The sequence below is a fragment of the Aythya ferina genome (genome assembly GCF_964211825.1).
Source record: "Aythya ferina genome assembly, chromosome: 3".
Classification (NCBI taxonomy): Eukaryota; Metazoa; Chordata; class Aves; order Anseriformes; family Anatidae; genus Aythya; species Aythya ferina.
The window spans coordinates 70,794,616-70,810,746 of NC_140298.1; the positions used below are offsets into that span (position 1 = coordinate 70,794,616).

General features: G+C 47.0%; 1 protein-coding gene and 1 long non-coding RNA gene across 3 annotated transcripts in view; both read left to right on the forward strand.

The window, feature by feature from the left end:
- Nucleotides 1–8,086, forward strand: part of SOBP (sine oculis binding protein homolog) — a 96,256-nt gene extending 88,170 nt beyond the window's left edge. For both annotated transcript variants that reach the window (XM_084514728.1, XM_084514727.1), the window contains one exon: nucleotides 6,323–8,086. The gene's annotated coding sequence lies outside the window, so the exon portion shown is untranslated. The remainder of the gene's footprint in view (nucleotides 1–6,322) is intronic.
- A 2,122-nt stretch (nucleotides 8,087–10,208) lies between these two features.
- LOC311433318 lies at nucleotides 10,209–15,882 on the forward strand. Its single transcript, XR_014690671.1, has 2 exons — nucleotides 10,209–10,880; nucleotides 14,825–15,882. It is a non-coding gene; the product is annotated as an uncharacterized lncRNA (long non-coding RNA).
- Nucleotides 15,883–16,131: the final 249 nt, after the last annotated feature.

A 16,131-nucleotide genomic window follows, 5' to 3' on the forward strand; every position in this document is an offset into this window, starting at 1 on the left:
TCAAAGCAAACTCCAGCATTTTACAAAACCCTCACATACTCAGCATTTGCTTCTGCCATGAAATTAACAGCTAATTAAATGCCTGGGCTTGATCCTGTGAAGTATTTGGTGCACTCAGCTCTTGGTGCCCCTAATGAAAGCTGAAGGCTCTCAGCACGCTACAGAATGAGGTTCTGTCTCTGACTCATTTGCATGGCTTTACTTCCCCAGACACGATTCTGGTATTTGAAAAGAATGGGATTCCTGTACAACATGTGTCTCAATTTGTAATGATATCCTCCCTGCAGCTGGCTTGCTTTTCCAAGTGTTTCTGAAGCATTACTGTCTTCAATTTGAGCCAGCCTCCAACAACAAATTATCTAGAGGCAAAGAGGCTGAGCTGCGCTCGTGGAGAGGACACCCCCAGCCTCTGCTGCACTCCCTCTTCCAGCACTGGGTTTGGACTTCAGGCTGTGTAATGTAAAGTGTCTTCCCTCCACTTCTCTCCACCTCCTCCCCTCTGCCCCCCCAAAAAAATAAAAAATTTAAAAAAATAGGGATTGGGTAGTGCAGAATAAAACAACTATCGAGTTGCGACCTCTCTGGAAAGATCTGCATCCCATCATCGGCCGATTGATATTTAAACCTATGGTTAGAGCAATTTTTAGCGATTTATTTGGAGGCCACGTGGTAAAATGCAGGACTTGGTGTCATTATGATCCGCTGCCTGCTTATGCTCCAAATATTTATAAGCTTTCGTGAACCACTTGCGCTGCTACTTCTAAGTTTCTTATTCAAAGGGGGAGAAAAAAATTAAAAAAATACACTTTTCCACAGGAATTCTCCAATTGAGAGATGCTGGAAGGCTCGTGTAAAAGAAAAGATGAGGTCACTGCAGATTTGAATTCTGACCCTAACTTTCAAAGTACAATTAAAATGTCACTTCTGTTTTATTTGAAGCAGCTTACCAATTATTGCTGGACGAGTTACCTCGGTGGCGGAAATGTTTCTGTTTCCCTGGGGTTGAGGAGGAGGTGGGGAACAGGTAAAAATCTGAAACACCAGTTGGGTCTGATGCAGTTTGTTGGGTGGCCAGCAGTGCTGGGGACAGGAGATGCCCTGGGGTGCCTGGCACTGCACTGGGGTGGATGCCAGCTCTCTCCCAGTTGCTCCTGCTGTGTTCTGGGCGAGTTTTTCCCCTTTCTTCCTCCACAGTATAATCTGCCTGGTGTTTTGGATACCTCAGCACTCCCCTCTTGCCCTTGGGTGAGTCTGCACCTGCTCTTGCTTAGGCTGAAAAGAGTCAGGATGGGGCCATGAATATCAGGGGGAAACTGCAGCATCCGTGCTGGGTGATACAGCTCCCCACCCGGCCTCTCCTATGCCCAGCAGCTCTGCCATCCCCAGGACAGGCTGATGTTCCTGCGCCCAGGTCCTGCTGCTGGTTGGCGCTGAGCCCTTCTTGCTTTCTCTCCCATCACCACCTCCCTGGTCCTGCCCCAGCGTGGCAGCATGAGGGGCTGCAGCCCCTGGCCCCACAGACATCCATGTCTTGGGTAGGGATGGTCAGAGGGGTCATTCCTGGGAAACACTGCTCGCTTCCCGGTAGGGGAGGCCAACACATTTCACTAAAATGATGCTTGAAGAAAATTGAGAAGCACCTTAGAATAGCCAAAAGCCTGGTGGTTTGGACCCACGCACGGGAGGCTGCTGAAATTCAAGTTTAAGTTTCTATTCTGAGTTGGGCAAACTCAGAGACTTAAAGAAGGGTTATCACATCACTGTGGTTGCTTGTTTTCAGGAAAGGAGAGGAGAAAGTGTCTGGATTTGGTTTTCCTTCTTTTTTTTTTAATAGTTTTTTTTTTTTTTTTAAACTTTATATGAAGAAAATATTTACAGAGGTTCTGGGGAAATTGCTGCTATGAGCAGTAGAAAGTGGTGTAGGTGACTGGTATGGAAGGATGACGATGGCAAGGAAACCTGACGGCAGCACTGATGCTGAAACATGGGGAATCGAGCCCAAATGTTCAGTTTAGCCCACCAAGACTGGTATCTCCCTCTACCCACCTTGGCTGGTGGATAGAGAGGCTCTCCCCAGGTATATTTTGGAGCATCTAAGGTAGCACCTGCTCTGGAGCACCTCTGGGTTTGGGAAGGAGGACAAGGACACCAGTGATGTGGAAACAGAAGGTGAAGATGCCGGAGGAGGAGCTCCTGGTGAGCTCTGTTTTACCTAGGAATACACAGACCTGATGGGGAGAGGATGTGCCATTTTAACCTGCTAAGTTTAAGGAATCCTAATTCCAGTGGCTATGAAAAAGAGCTGTGTGCTTGCCCAGACCAAGATTGTACTCCCGTTTTGGGGAAGGTTTGGAATGATTGTTACCAACATGGCAGAGTGCTGGATTTCTGTCTCATCTCTTCTCAGTGCCACCAGCTGCCTCGTGAATTCAGGAGAGTGGAGCCGACATCTGCTTGGTCACTCTCAGGGTCTCTCCACAGTGATGATTCCTTTGCTTCCTCTTTTTAAGATGTATGTTTCATCTAGGCTGTGCAGTAGCATAAAAAAGTCCCTGGAACTGGATTTCCTACATTTCCTTGCTACTTCACGAGGGCATGGTGACATCCATCCCTGTTCCTAATGTCACAGGCTAGTTTGAGGGTTCAGTTTAACATTCTTCGAACGAGTTTGGTGAGAGAAGATACTCGATGTGCCAGCAAGGGCCAAACGTAGACACGAGCCGGTGAAATTTCCCTGGAGGCTTTTCAAGGAGTAGGTGCAGGGAAGCAGGAGCCGGTATATAGCAGGCCTTCTGCTACCCCCAAAATCGAGGGATGGTGTCTAAGGAGTCGAGCTGTTCTTCCATTTGTGCTAGAGGCACTTCCCTGACTTTTGCAATGTGGCATCCCTTCAGTTAGTTCATGGAAAGATAAATCATCAAGTATTCAAAGGGGAAGGCTTTAATGAAGAAGCTTGAACTGCTTTAAGAATTGCTAAAAAAAATAAAAAAAGAAAAAAAGAAAAAGAATAAATTATAGAACTATTACAAGTAACAGATGACTCCAGAGTGTTTCCAGGGCTGAGCTTGCTCCCATGCTGACTTTAGCTGCACTCTTGTGGTTTATTTCCAGAGCAGTTTCCCTGAGAAAATAATTGCAGTGCCTTTTCTCCAAGGCCATGCATGTCCCAGATGAACTAGGCCTCTTCTAGCACATCAACATTCATTGTCCGGGTGAATTAACTGCTGTGCTAAATGACGGAAACTCTGCCACGCCAGCCCACATCAACGGCTGCCTCACCCCTCCCCACCCAGCGTCTATTTCTTTCCTGAACAATATGATGCGGGTCCGGAGACAGAAATGTTCAATGGAGCGCAGAATGAGGGGGGGAGCACACATGGAAAAAGACTCTGTGAGTGTATGTGTGTGTGTGTGCAAAGCCGTGTGAGTGGCATGGCCCTCTGAGGAGGTGGGACATGATGGAAGCAGCTCTCTGGCTGCTGTCACTTCCTGAAGGAGCGTGCTGCCGGCGTGGCCTTCCTGCTTGTTCTCCTTCTGTCCTCTTTTCCATAAGGCCTTGTGGGGTTAGGACTACACCTCTGACTTCTGGGTGGTTTTCCATCCCCAGGTCAACACCATCCTGCTTAGTGTGCAAAACCCAGTGTGCCCACCTCAGGGCAACTCACATAAGCTCGACTCCATGCCTTTATAATTACCAAAAAATTGTCTTTTGTAGCTGACACAATCTTTCTATCTGATCAGCACTCTCTGCTGTGTGTTGGGTGCAAGTTCAACTGGGGTGAAGAGCATATGTTTTTCTCCTAAAAAGTAATTTGTTTGGGGGGGGGGAGAGATATAAATAGCTGATTTTATTGTGCTGGTCATGCACTCTGGTGTTGGCACGAGGTGTAAAGCATCTGACTGTGAAGTGGTGATGACTAGTATGTTCTCATTTCTTTATAAAACTCTGCATGCGATGCCTGATATGGATTTTTGTTCTGTCACTTGATTGCTATGAAGATGCATTCATCGAACACAATGACTGTCACGTGAACCAATCAATAGGGAAGATGCTGCTCCAGGCTGCACTCTATCTGCAGGAGGGGAAGACAGACAGGCCTTAAAAAGCCAGCTGACTGCTCCAAGCAGAAAGCATCGAGAACTCGGGAACATCTTCATGCCCTCCTTCCCAAACTGCTTATCATCCTGCACTATGCCTTGCCATTTGAGACTGATTAGTGCAGGATGGAAATCTGTTTTCACTGATGCATGTTAAGAAAGGAACAAGCAAAATACCTGAAGTGCAGAGTGAGGGTTCATAGAGAGGCTGCAAATTTTGTGTTCTCTGCTTCCCTTTTTAGTTAATCTCCGAGCACGATTTCAAGCCAAAAAGTGACAGAAAGCAATAATGTGCTTTATGGGGAGTCCTCAGGAAGTGGATACATCCCAATGCTCAGTCTAGTTCTTCCCCTTAGCACTCTCTGTGCACAGAGCTGCACATCCCTCTGGGCACAGTGCCCTAAAGCCCAAGTGTTACTCCTTAACCTAGATAGAGTGGTCTCCATGCTCTGGGCGTTTATGCTGATCAACACAGTCAAAGGGCCTTCCAGCCTCTGCTTTGAGAAGGGAGGAGATTTGGCAGGGGAATACAGGCACAGTGATGAGAGGAGTCAGTGTGCAAGGGAGATCAGGGAGCAAACTGAGAAGGAAAATGTGACCCAGCACCAACATTAAGGCTGATAGTACTTGAGTTTCAGTCTGAGGCTTTAGGGAACGGCGGATCCCATCCAAGGTGACAGAGACCAAAGCAACCTTTGTAGAGAGCGAAGACAGTTGCTGCAAACAGTCTGCGTGGCCAAGTGATGAGGGAAGCAGGAGAAGAGGCCATGGCATGTTACCCAGTAGCCCCTAGATAAACCAAGCCATGAGGAATTTAAAACCACAGTGTTTTAGCTCCGTTAGACTGATGAGAAGATGATTTTTTTAAAACATTATTCCAAAGATTTTCATGGTCTTGGCCTTCACCACTGGCAATGCTTACATTATTTTAGGGGAGCTATCAGGCAGCTTTCTGAAGGGCTCAAGTCCGTGAAGTAGTGTTTGTTGTTCACCCAGTCAAAGCGCTAGCTGGCTTCACAAGGGGCTGTCTGAATAACTGCTGGGGGATGTGTCCCCTTCGTGTCCTAAATAAATGAGGACCAAGGAGATCACGAGGGCTTCAGCCCGACCTCCCTCACCCCAGCTGGGTTTTGCTGTCTTGAGCATACGGCTTTCATCTGTATGAGTAGGGGAAAGGCCAAGAGGGACATCTTTGTTTAGAATGAGTAGCATGGACAGTACCTGTGGGGAATTAGCTCTCTTACTGGGAGATGGGTATTTGCATGAGAATCACAGAACATCCTGGGTTGGAAGGGATCCACAAGGACCACTGAATCCTCCTCAGTGTCATGACCACTGCCCTGGGGAGCCTGTCCCAGTGCCCGAGCACCTTCTGGGTGCAGACCCTTTCCCTAACCCCAGCCTGACCCTCCCCTGTCCCAGCTCCATGCCGTCCCCTCGGGTCCTGTCGCTGTCCCCAGAGAGCAGAGCTCAGCGCCTGCCCCTCCCCTCCCCTCATGAGGGAGCTGCAGGCCGCCATGAGGCCTCCCCTCAGCCTGCCCTGCTCGGGGCTGAGCACACCAAGAAGGCAGAAGGGAAACCCCACTTGTTATTTGGGGGGCCCTAGGTGAAATATCAGCCCAGCTCCCTGCCACTTGGACTGCACTACAGACAGCTTTAAAAGCACGGGAAGAATTGGAATAAGCTGCAGTTTTAATGTTAGAAGTGCTGTTTTCATCTGCCTTGAAAGCATTGGGGGAAATTTGGATTTCTGGGAGGCATTCAGGTCTAATGGCAAAACAAGTGAGCTGCAAGGCAGGCTCTGTTCCCCGTCCCATCGCCATCCCTGGTCCAAATGTGTTTTCCTCCTCCAAGTCCACTTCCCTACCTGTGCAGAGCAGACAGTGATACCTCCAGGTTCTGTAAAGCACAGTGAGATCTACTACATAACCGTGAGGTATTATTATTCACCCATGGTCCTGTAGGATGAAACGAGCTCTACAAAACCCAGAGAATGGACTATTATTATATCAATTTACAGCTTTTTATCGCAGGGATTTCTGCATCCTCCCTTCCAGCCACCTCACTGCGAGGGCGGCATCACATACCGATGGCCCTTGCAGCGAGAGGCAGAGCAAAGGTGGAAGCGGTGGGGCTGTGTGAGCTCAGGCAATGCCCCCCCTGCCTGTGATGAATCCCATCCCATCCCACTGGCACTGACCCTCTCTCCTTTTCTGCTTCGCAGGAATGGTCACCGACAGGGTACCTTGCATGGAGAAAGGGAGCAGAGCAAACCACGTCACTCCACTGAATGACACCAGCTGGTCCGCTCACCATCCCCTCTGGCTAAAAGTCAAGCAAATAAAGCAGCTTCCCATCACGAAGTCCCTCCGAGGAAGCCTCAGTCCCACGGGTGCCTTTGACCCAGAAGACAGCACATCATGGACCCACACAGTGTGCTCAGCATTCCTGCGACCACCCCCTCTTCTCCTCCAAGGAACGCTTTCTCCTCTTGGTTTCTTGCTGCGGGGATTTTTCACCCTGGTTTCAAAAACCACATGGACCAACATAGGTACTTTTTCCCTCCCTGACTTCAAAGTTCAGATATTTGAGACTGGACAGTGATATGGATTTTTTTTTTTTTTTTTTCGAAAAACTGCTGTGGTTTTGCTGCTACACTAAGAATCGTGATTTGCATTGTATGGTTTTGGACCTATTCAAGTTTTGATGGGGGAAAGGGGTAATACTGGAGTAGCAACGCTTCAGAGTCATCTCTGTCCTACCCATGATGCACTTTTAAATGAAGAGTTAGAATATTTTATTGGCTAATATACTTTCCTTGTTATTTTTACAAAGGCCACCTTTATCCTTTCTAATGCCATATTTTCAGTGTTACACTTTTATGGCTTTTAATTTTTGATTTGACAGATGTAAGAAGCAGCATGAATAGTTTATACTGTGGTTTTTCAGAGACTGAATGCCAAGAGAACTCAGTAAATGTTTATTCTTCTCAGCTTTCTCTTTAAATTCCCCTAAATAGCGCCCCATTTGGGAACAGAGCAAGAGTGTTGAACTAAAGACCAAAATTCCCTCAAGGTGTAAAATAATCTGAGGGGAATATTTGCTGGGCGTCACGAAAGACTTGGATGAAATTTCAACCCTGATGGTTTTCAGTGATCCAGGAAGGCAGTGAGACAATCTCTCCATATGCATAGCCCTTTCATGATAATTAGAATGGTATGGACAAACCAATGAAAACAAGGGTAAAGTGAGAAAGATCCCCCATGATTCTGTTTCACTGTTTGCTTTCTCCTGTCATGGTTAAGAGAAATGTGCAATTCGATCCTCAATCAGTGGGTGGAGGATAACAGGGTAGAATTTACTTGTGTGCACTTGTACAGTTGTAGCCAAGAGTCCAAAAGTACACTAGAGCATGTTATACTGGCACTGAATTGGTAAGAGAGTCGTGGAGTATCCCATTCTGACAAATACAAAACAAAAACAAAACAAAACAAAAAAGAAACAAAACAAAACAAAAAAGCAACAAAAAAACTAAAAAAATCCACACAAAAAAGTACAAAAAAATAAAAAACTAAAAAAAAAATCAAAAAAAAAAAATCAGATCACCTTGTGATTCAGTGTAACTGTTTACTAACTCGAATAAAGCAATTGTTCACTCTCGAGTGTTCAGAGCACACCTTTTCTATAAGGCTGCTGCGGGGAAGTGAGGAGCAATTTGCAGGAGCAGTGTCTCTGATGGTTTCAGCGGTGCTGGGAGCAGGGGATCCGAGTCAGTTGAACCAGAGCCTTGTAGCGATGGTGCACTATGAGCACTATGTATATACTGTATTTCTATATTTTCCTTTGTACAGATTCACTTAAGTCAAGCTACTGTTTTACAGGTGCTCCTTATTTATTAGAGCTGTGAAAGCTTGGAAAACACACCGGGCGAGCAAGCTCGCTTTTTAAAAAAAAAAAAAAAAAAAAAAAAAAAAAAGGGGGGCAGGGGGGGAATCCAACAGCTCCTGAGTCTAGGGAGAGAGTTCAAAGAGGTACTGATGAAACATCTTCAAGAGAGCAAGAAACTGAAGCACCCTCAGTGTGCTCTGCTTTCCTTTTGGGCTTGCAACAATTTTCTCTCTCCCTGACTGGTGTCAGATTTATTAAAACAAAATAAATCTCCAAGAAAAAAAAATGCACTTAAATGTGCTGTTGTTTTATTATTATTATTTTCTTTTTTTTTTTTTTCTTTTTTTTTGGTGCATGCAGTTATTCACTCCTCTACCTGCCCGGTCCCAGATCAAGCAAAATTCACTCTGAAGTCTCAGAAACATATGTGGAAGTGTTCCTGGGGTCTGTGTCTATGTCCCTTCCAGTTTTGCTCCTCTCTCATCATCTCTCAGCTTCTGCAATGTTCCAGGTGTAGGGAAAACAAACAAACAAACAAACAAAAAACAAACACCAATGCACTTAGCAGTGCAGGGTTAGGCCCTGATCTTACACAAGAGCCCCATATGGGTGCTCTGGCTGCATCTCTGCTCATTTCAAGGGGATTTGTGCAAATTTGCTGACACCCATGCATATGGGGCCGGTGTATGGAGTGTGCTCCATGTGCCTTTTGTAAGGAGAGAGGGGTTTTTAATGCATCAGCTCCCCCTGAAATCAAGCCTAGGCTCTTCCAAGCGCCGAACTCCTCCCAAATGCCCCCAAACTCTGCAACAGCAACGTATTTGCAGGCCCCGAGCTGCCTTGCAGAAGGCTGTTTGCTTCCCAGCTCTTGGCCGGCGCTGCTGATGGAGGAGGTTGAGATGTCCGGTGAGCTGCGTAACTTTCTGACTGATTTCATTACCCACTCATGTAAGGAAAACAACAACAGCATAAGCACGCCTGCTTGGAAGGGCGTGCAGAGCAGAGCTTGTCTTCCTAGTAAACAGCTTGCTACATCTCTATTTATTCATCTGAACTTGGCTGTAAAATGAAGGCCGTGTGTATTGATTTTGCTTTTGTCAGTGGTCCAGAATTGTTAGCACACATTTTCACTCCTCTGAAAAACAACAGACTCTTTAGAGAAATCTTTCTCTCTCGTGAGCCGCTTTTTCCAGAAATGGAATCAGCTTGTCAAAAACCATAAAGAGGTAGAGAAAGCAACCTAGGCTGAAGCTGGCTGCGTGCGTTTCATCTGATCGCAAACTTACCTGAGCTTCCCTGAAAATTTGCCTGCATTGTGCTTTTCGAACGACTTTCCCCAGAACCCAGAATCTGAACGCCTGACTCCGTTGAATCAGTTCATTGTTTGCTATTTTAAAAATATCTACAGCTGCGTATCTGTGGAGAAATCTCCAAGTACACATAAACCTTCAGCGAAATGCGGACCAAATGGTATGATACATTATGCAAAAGAAACCTGCTTTATTTTGTAGGCCAAATCCGTCCCTTGCATAATGCCAACAAAACGAGTGGAATTACACAAAGGATGTGAGAAGGTCCCTTGCAATTAACAGGAGCCCAGCAAAGGGATGCAGAACGCTGCTCGCTCGCTGCTGACATTATTTATTGTGGACTAAGACGTAATGATCGAGCCAAGCCTTTTCCTGGAGAACTCACCACCAAGGAGCCAAAGAAAATCCCAGTGCACGGGGAGATACACGGGAAGGTTCCTGCCTGCAGCAGAAACGGCTCCAGCTATTGCACACGTGCAGTTTGCAGGCGCAGAGGCCGTGCTCGTGAGCAGAGGAGGCAGCTTTGCCTCAGGTCCCCAGCAGCCAGCCTTGTGTGCCTCCCCTCCTGCTGCTGGGCAGAGGGGGAGCGTGCTGCAAGCAAGCCGCCCCGGTCCTTCTGCTGGCACTGAATTCTTGCTGTCAGCGGGAGTCTTGCCCTTGCGATAAGAGGGGGTCTGCATGCTGCAAACACTGCATTAATTACCCCTGGTGTTGTCTTAGATGGGTTTGAGGGCTCCATTTTTTTTTTATTTTTTTTTTCCTGAGCTGCTACACACTTCAGTATGTGGTTAGCCCAATTCTGTGAATAAGAAGGTCCCATAAAAATGAAAGGATTTAATGCTTTTTCCGTGCTAAATGATGGAAATAAATTTGCTTTGTTCAAATAGGCACCCCATGCCAAATTCACGAGGATGCTTATCCAAGTCCGATATCCCATTCTGAGGCCCTTATTTGGACACCCAAATCAACACTCAGCCAAACACATGCACGAGGCATTTCAGTGCCATTTGGAGTGTCCATATATAGAACTGGATGCCCTAACTTCATTGCCTTTGTTTTAAAAATAGGCCTGGAATATGTAAAGGCATCATTTAATAACAACTATGACAAACACGCGGTGCTCGAACTCGGAGCAGATTCGCCCGTGCCGGTCGGCGCAGGTTGCTTCCCCTGGAGCAGCTCTGGATTTAGAGGTTGGATTCAGCAAAGAGGCAGCCCTTGGGCTGCTCTGCTTTCCCCTCCCACCCCAACCTGGCTCTGTTTGGGATCTGGGAGGCCAGGAATGAGGAACTGGGGCAGCCTCCACATGCCGAGAGTCATGAAGGAATCAGAAGTGGAGCTGAATCTGCTCCATACTGACTGCTCAGACGTCTCGAGCTTGATGTTTGCACCTCCGAGATGGGGGTCTCCAACACAGGGCTGCTCCTCAGCCTTTTTTTGGCCAAGTCAAGGCCTGTCAGGACTTCAACTTCAGTGATCCTGTGAGAAACTGGCCGAGCCACCAGGCAAAAAAGTACCTTAGGCCGCTGACTTTCTCTTTTCCTGAAGCTGTTCCCTGGTGTCTCTCCCTACCAGCTGGAGCAGGTGAGTGTCCCAGCCACTTCACCTGCTGCTCTCCTGAAACAGTTTTCCAAGAAAGGCGTTGAGAGAGTCCCTCACCCATCCCCATGTCCCAGGCCAGGACTGATGAGCTATAATCTCTCCCAGCCTGCCCACCGGGACATGGGATGTAGCGTTTTGGGGGCAGTCGGGAGCATCCTTCTGCCTAGTTTATGGGTATCTCTGTAGGAACGAGCATAAGCCCTGGATGCTGGGGATTGCTGGCGGCTGCGTGCCTGCTGGAAAGCTCCGAGGGGATGATTTACGGCAGGGTCAGGTAGAGGAGCTGACACAAAAGGGTCGGCGAGGCCGGGTGCCAGGCCGCAGGCTGCTCGTCGGGCGGCATCCAGGGAGAGAAGGGGGAGCGTGAGTCGAATTCCTTAATAACGTGAATTAGAAAATCATTTCCTGTGTTAGGGGTTAGGAAAGAGAGTGAAGGACCCAGAGATCTTCCAAACAGAAAACAGCTTTTGTTAAGGCTTTTGGCCTAAGGAGTTTGGGGGGGGGGGTGGGGTGGGAAGGGAAAGTGCTGGCACATTTTTGGCTCGAAGCCTCAGACAACATATTTTTTATTCTAGTCTTTATTTTTCAAAATAAAACCATCGCAAGGCAGCGACAAAGAGGAGGGAAGAGGATGGAATTAGGGGAATCGTACCCGAGTATTTCCCCCTTCTTTCTGTTCCTGCCATTGTTGCACAGTGTCTCCTTTATCATATACAGTAGCTGGATTAACCCAAAAGGCTGGGAATGCAACACGATCCTTTTACACTTATTGATCCTTTCGTAGAGAGATTGTTTTCCTCAAAGTTCACCTTTTTTTCTTTTTTTTTTTTTTTTTTTTTTTTTTTTTTTTTTTTTTTTTTTAGCTTTTTAGTCTAACTGCTACACATTTTACCCTGCTTCTTTGTGAAATGCTAAATCCATCGGTAGGTTTTAGTTTTCCTGGTGTAACTTTTCAGAAATTGTATATCTGCATAGCAACCCCACTGCAGGCAGCTCGTGTCGCGGTGTCACATGTCAGGAAGATGAAAAGAACTCCAAATCTGAGCTGCTCCACAAACTTACGGCCCCCATTCTCGGGCATATATCTTCTGTACTTAATATAAGTGTCAGGAAGGCAATTTCCAGGCCAGAGAGGTGCGAAGTTTTATCTGGTAGATGACACAAAAAGAAAAAAAAAAAAAAAGGAAAATAATTTAAAAAAAAAGACACATGACCTCAGTTCAGCCTTGTGTGGACAATCAAATGAGAAACAAAGATTGTCTTTTTCCTCCCCTGCCCACTCCCCCCGGCCCCCACCTTCCCATGTCCCTGTTGTCTGCTTCCAAGTGCAATTTGAGCCTGGATCCCGAGCCCAGTGTCCAGATTAGAGATTGTTGACTCAGATTTAGTGGTGAAACTTGAGCCGGACCCTGCTGATGGCATAGCCTTGAAGGAGCAGGTTTACTCCAAGCCAAAAGAGAGATTACATGTCAGGCGAGAGCCTGCCTTTCCTTTATCACAAACTTCCTGATCTCCTTCTGTTTTAATAGCGCTCCCCCCTCGCCTCCCCCTGCCATGTGCCCACTTTCAATTTCTTCTATAGGGTGTCATAAATCAGGAAATTAACAAGTGTGTAGCTGCCCTTTGCCACAGGCAGAGACAATGAGCTTTCTGTGTTTTTAACCAGTGGGTAGCACTTAACATAATCAATGGAGAGCTACGTGCAGAAAGGATGAAAAATTGGGTCTTGGTCTGACCACTTACAGGGTATTTCTCATCACCCAGGCAAGCTGCTTTTATGAGAATATGACATGCCCTGGAAGCTTGCTCTCCATTTTGCAGGAGAGTCATTAAAAGAAATCATTACATGTTTTTTTTTGTTCCTTGGCACACACGCTGCTTTTCCTTGGCTTCTGATTTCATCCATCTTTCAGGCGCTTCGTGCCTTTAGTAATTTATGTGCAAGATTTTTCCAAACCTCCAAATGTTTTTCCATTTGGCAAACTGTGTCCCGAAGCCTCCACAGAATGTAACTGTAGAGTTTTCTTGTACTTCAAAACATGAGCCCTGTTAGCACAAAGATGCATCTAATACTTGTAATCCTGTGCGCAAAAGCCATAAATTCATAGAGGACAACAAAGATGTTGTTCCTTCTTCTCAGTCTTTACCTGCTTTGTTGCTGTAACCCTTTACTTCATACACAAAAGAAGAATTTGTCTACCAGCATTGTTGTTTTCTTTAACTATAGTTTTTGGAAGCTTTACGATACCATATGGAGAACTATTTTATTCTGCTGCTGGTGGCTTTCTCGATACTGGCTATAAATTAGATAATTTTCCTCGTGTCTGATAGCCTGCACTATCAGTCAGGCACATTTGCTCTCACAGGAAAATCCAGGAGAATTTGATAGAAAGTGATAACCTTTCCATCATACCCAACTTAATAGAAAATTTTATTCTCACTCTAAGACTCACAACGGTTGATTAAAAAAAATAATAACAACACATGATTTCCACCCTCCATTAAGTTCATGGGCTGGCAGGCTGTTTTTTTACAGAAGTCTCCTCACCTTGCTGCTGTCCAGCCCCCCCTGAGTGTTTCTGAGAGGGACACACACCAGCGGGTATGCTGGCCGGGATCTTTGGGGGTCCCAGGGAGAGCAGGGGTCTGGGGAAGGCTGGCTGCATGGGTGCCCTTGAGGAGCTCTCCCAGCAGGATGGGCAGGGGCTCAGAAAGCTGTTTGGTCGATGTGAGTTGTGCTCCGGGCTGCTGCGGCTTTCTTCAGGAATGCAAACCCAAGGGGAGACTTCACTAAATGTTTTTTTACAATGCGGTCCAGTGAGTGACATCCCTGAAATGGCAGGGTTCATAACCACGAGAAAAGAGATCTGTCTTCTGCCGTCCACACACTCGAGAAAATACCAGGCGCTGAGGATCAGCCACAGGCCCTTTTCTTGTATTTGTTTATTTTTGAAATCCCTGAGTAGTTTACAAGGTTGCACTACAAAACACTTCCATTTGTCGAATAATCCCAACTGGACGAAGTTCCTGAACAAAGAGTCTGTTTTGCCAGCAGAAATGGGTCCAGATCAGGCCCAGCGTATTATTTTCACTGAGTTGTGCTCCATCACTCCTTCTCGGCATGTACTGCCCTACTTGCCCTGGAAATAAATGCTCAGTGAGACTATAGAATAACTGGAGGGATAAGTATCTTCTACAGTTCACCCAAACGACTGCATCTAAACTGAATTTATATGGCAAGAACTGTGCATGTTTCACCGAAGAAAGGCCAGATCTCCTCTCAGCTAGCACAAATCCGTCGACATTTTTGGAAAGAGTCTGATCTGGTATGGGAGGGAGGTGAATCAGAGCGGTGTCAGGGACTTTACTCTTAAAGGAACGAAGGTGCACACTGAGTGTTTGACAGCCCAGTCCTGCCTTCATTTACCTCTGTGTCAATCCACAGCTACGAGAGGGAAAGGTTAGTGGGATTGTTCTGCGATGGAGAACAGTCTTTTCTTTTACACATTTCCTTCCTCAGCCTGCCGAACTAGGGTGACATTTCTCCGAGATGCACATGACATCTGCATTAATAGCAGAAGACGTCACTGTGATCAAGGCTATTATGGTGAATTAATTGCTATTATATCACTTTAAAATAAACTATTCCCTGACTAAATCAAATTAAGGGTACTTTATCAGTGCAGGCATGAGGCACATTTTCTTCTCATAATTTACTTCCTCTTAAGTGACTCTAGATTTTTGTTTATCTTATTGGGTTGATAAAGTACCCTGCTCAATTGTCAACACACATTTAAAAATAATATCTAGCTGTCAAGGGAGAGTGTGCATGGGAAACACCAAGGACATTGCAATATCAAGCCGCAGCATTTTACTATTTCTACGGCTCTTTTTTCTTCTTCTTTTTTTTTTTTTTTTTCACCTAGTTTTTATTTTGGACTGGCTGAGAGCTTTCCCTGCTCTCCCAAACTCCTCCACATCGCATCCAGTTTGCTCTTCCAGAACTGATCGACTCCGTACAGCAGGTCACCACCCCTGCTGAAATCCGCCAACAAGCCGACCATAACCCCAGCAGATGTTTGTGGTTTATAGGCCAAACGAGAGCCCTGCAGACCGGCGAAATACCAGCACCACAGATGTGGAACCTGGCCACTCGACACGAGCAGCACAAAGCCCCATCCTGCCCAGCAGGGCTGGGACTTCCAGAGGAGCAGAAGGTCTGAGAGACTAATTAGCCTGCGGAGCCAACGCGCTGGCCTATGCTCCATCATTTTGATGTGTGCAAAGTCCTTTAATGAAACGCTGCATGAGCAAAATCTGATGAGGCCCCTCCACAGCTTCACCCCGCAGCCTGGCAGCCACCCGGCTTCATTGCGTCCCCTCCGCTGCCAGCCTGCTCCGCCAGGCTCTGCTGCTCGCTCCTGCGGTCTGCACAAAAAGAAGGGAGAAAGCCTGAAGCTGTAGATCTGGCCCCACCGAGATCTATTTTTATAATTTTTTTGGTAAAATCGTATCCCACTCCCGGGGCAGCCGCCGCCACATGCAGCCCGGCAGCCACAAGATGTCAGCCGCGGGCCGAGCCGGGCGGCGCCTCCCCGGGGTGCGAGGCCTCGGCCAGGCCGGCCCCGGGGGGCCAGCGGGTGGGACGCTGGATCTGTGCAATTTAGGAGCAGAAATGCCACTACAAACCCCTAGGACCAGTGCTGCCACGTTGTTCTGAAATCGCACTGTGTCAGGTGGCCCCCTTCAGTGAAGCCCCACCACCACTGCGGGGCTGCAGAGCTTCCCACCCGCGGTGAGCAGGTGAATTTCTTGCTGGGCTGCTCAAACAGCACACACGATCTCCAAATAAATGATCTCACACCGAGGGCCCAGCCATCTGATCCCTCTCATTCCCGTGGGCAATCCTCTAGTCTTCTGTTCTCCAGGCTGTGACTCCCTGCTGGGAAGCCAGCACACAGGATCTGGCAGCTCCAGCAAGCCTGGAACCAGCGTGCTGGTGGACTTTGCTAAAACTACCCCGGTATTTTGTAAAAATGTAGCGGCTCTGTTGTAGAACAGCATGCATAATACTTAAAATAAGTCCCCTTTTATTGGTAGAAGACAGGAAACAACAGAATGATTTACTTATTCCTAACGTATGTGCCTAACTCATGGAAATTTTTTCCCCCTGCTATGTGTAGTTATTTATGATGTCTAGAGAGGAGCCAGGTCCCAAAGTAGTGTTCCTTGT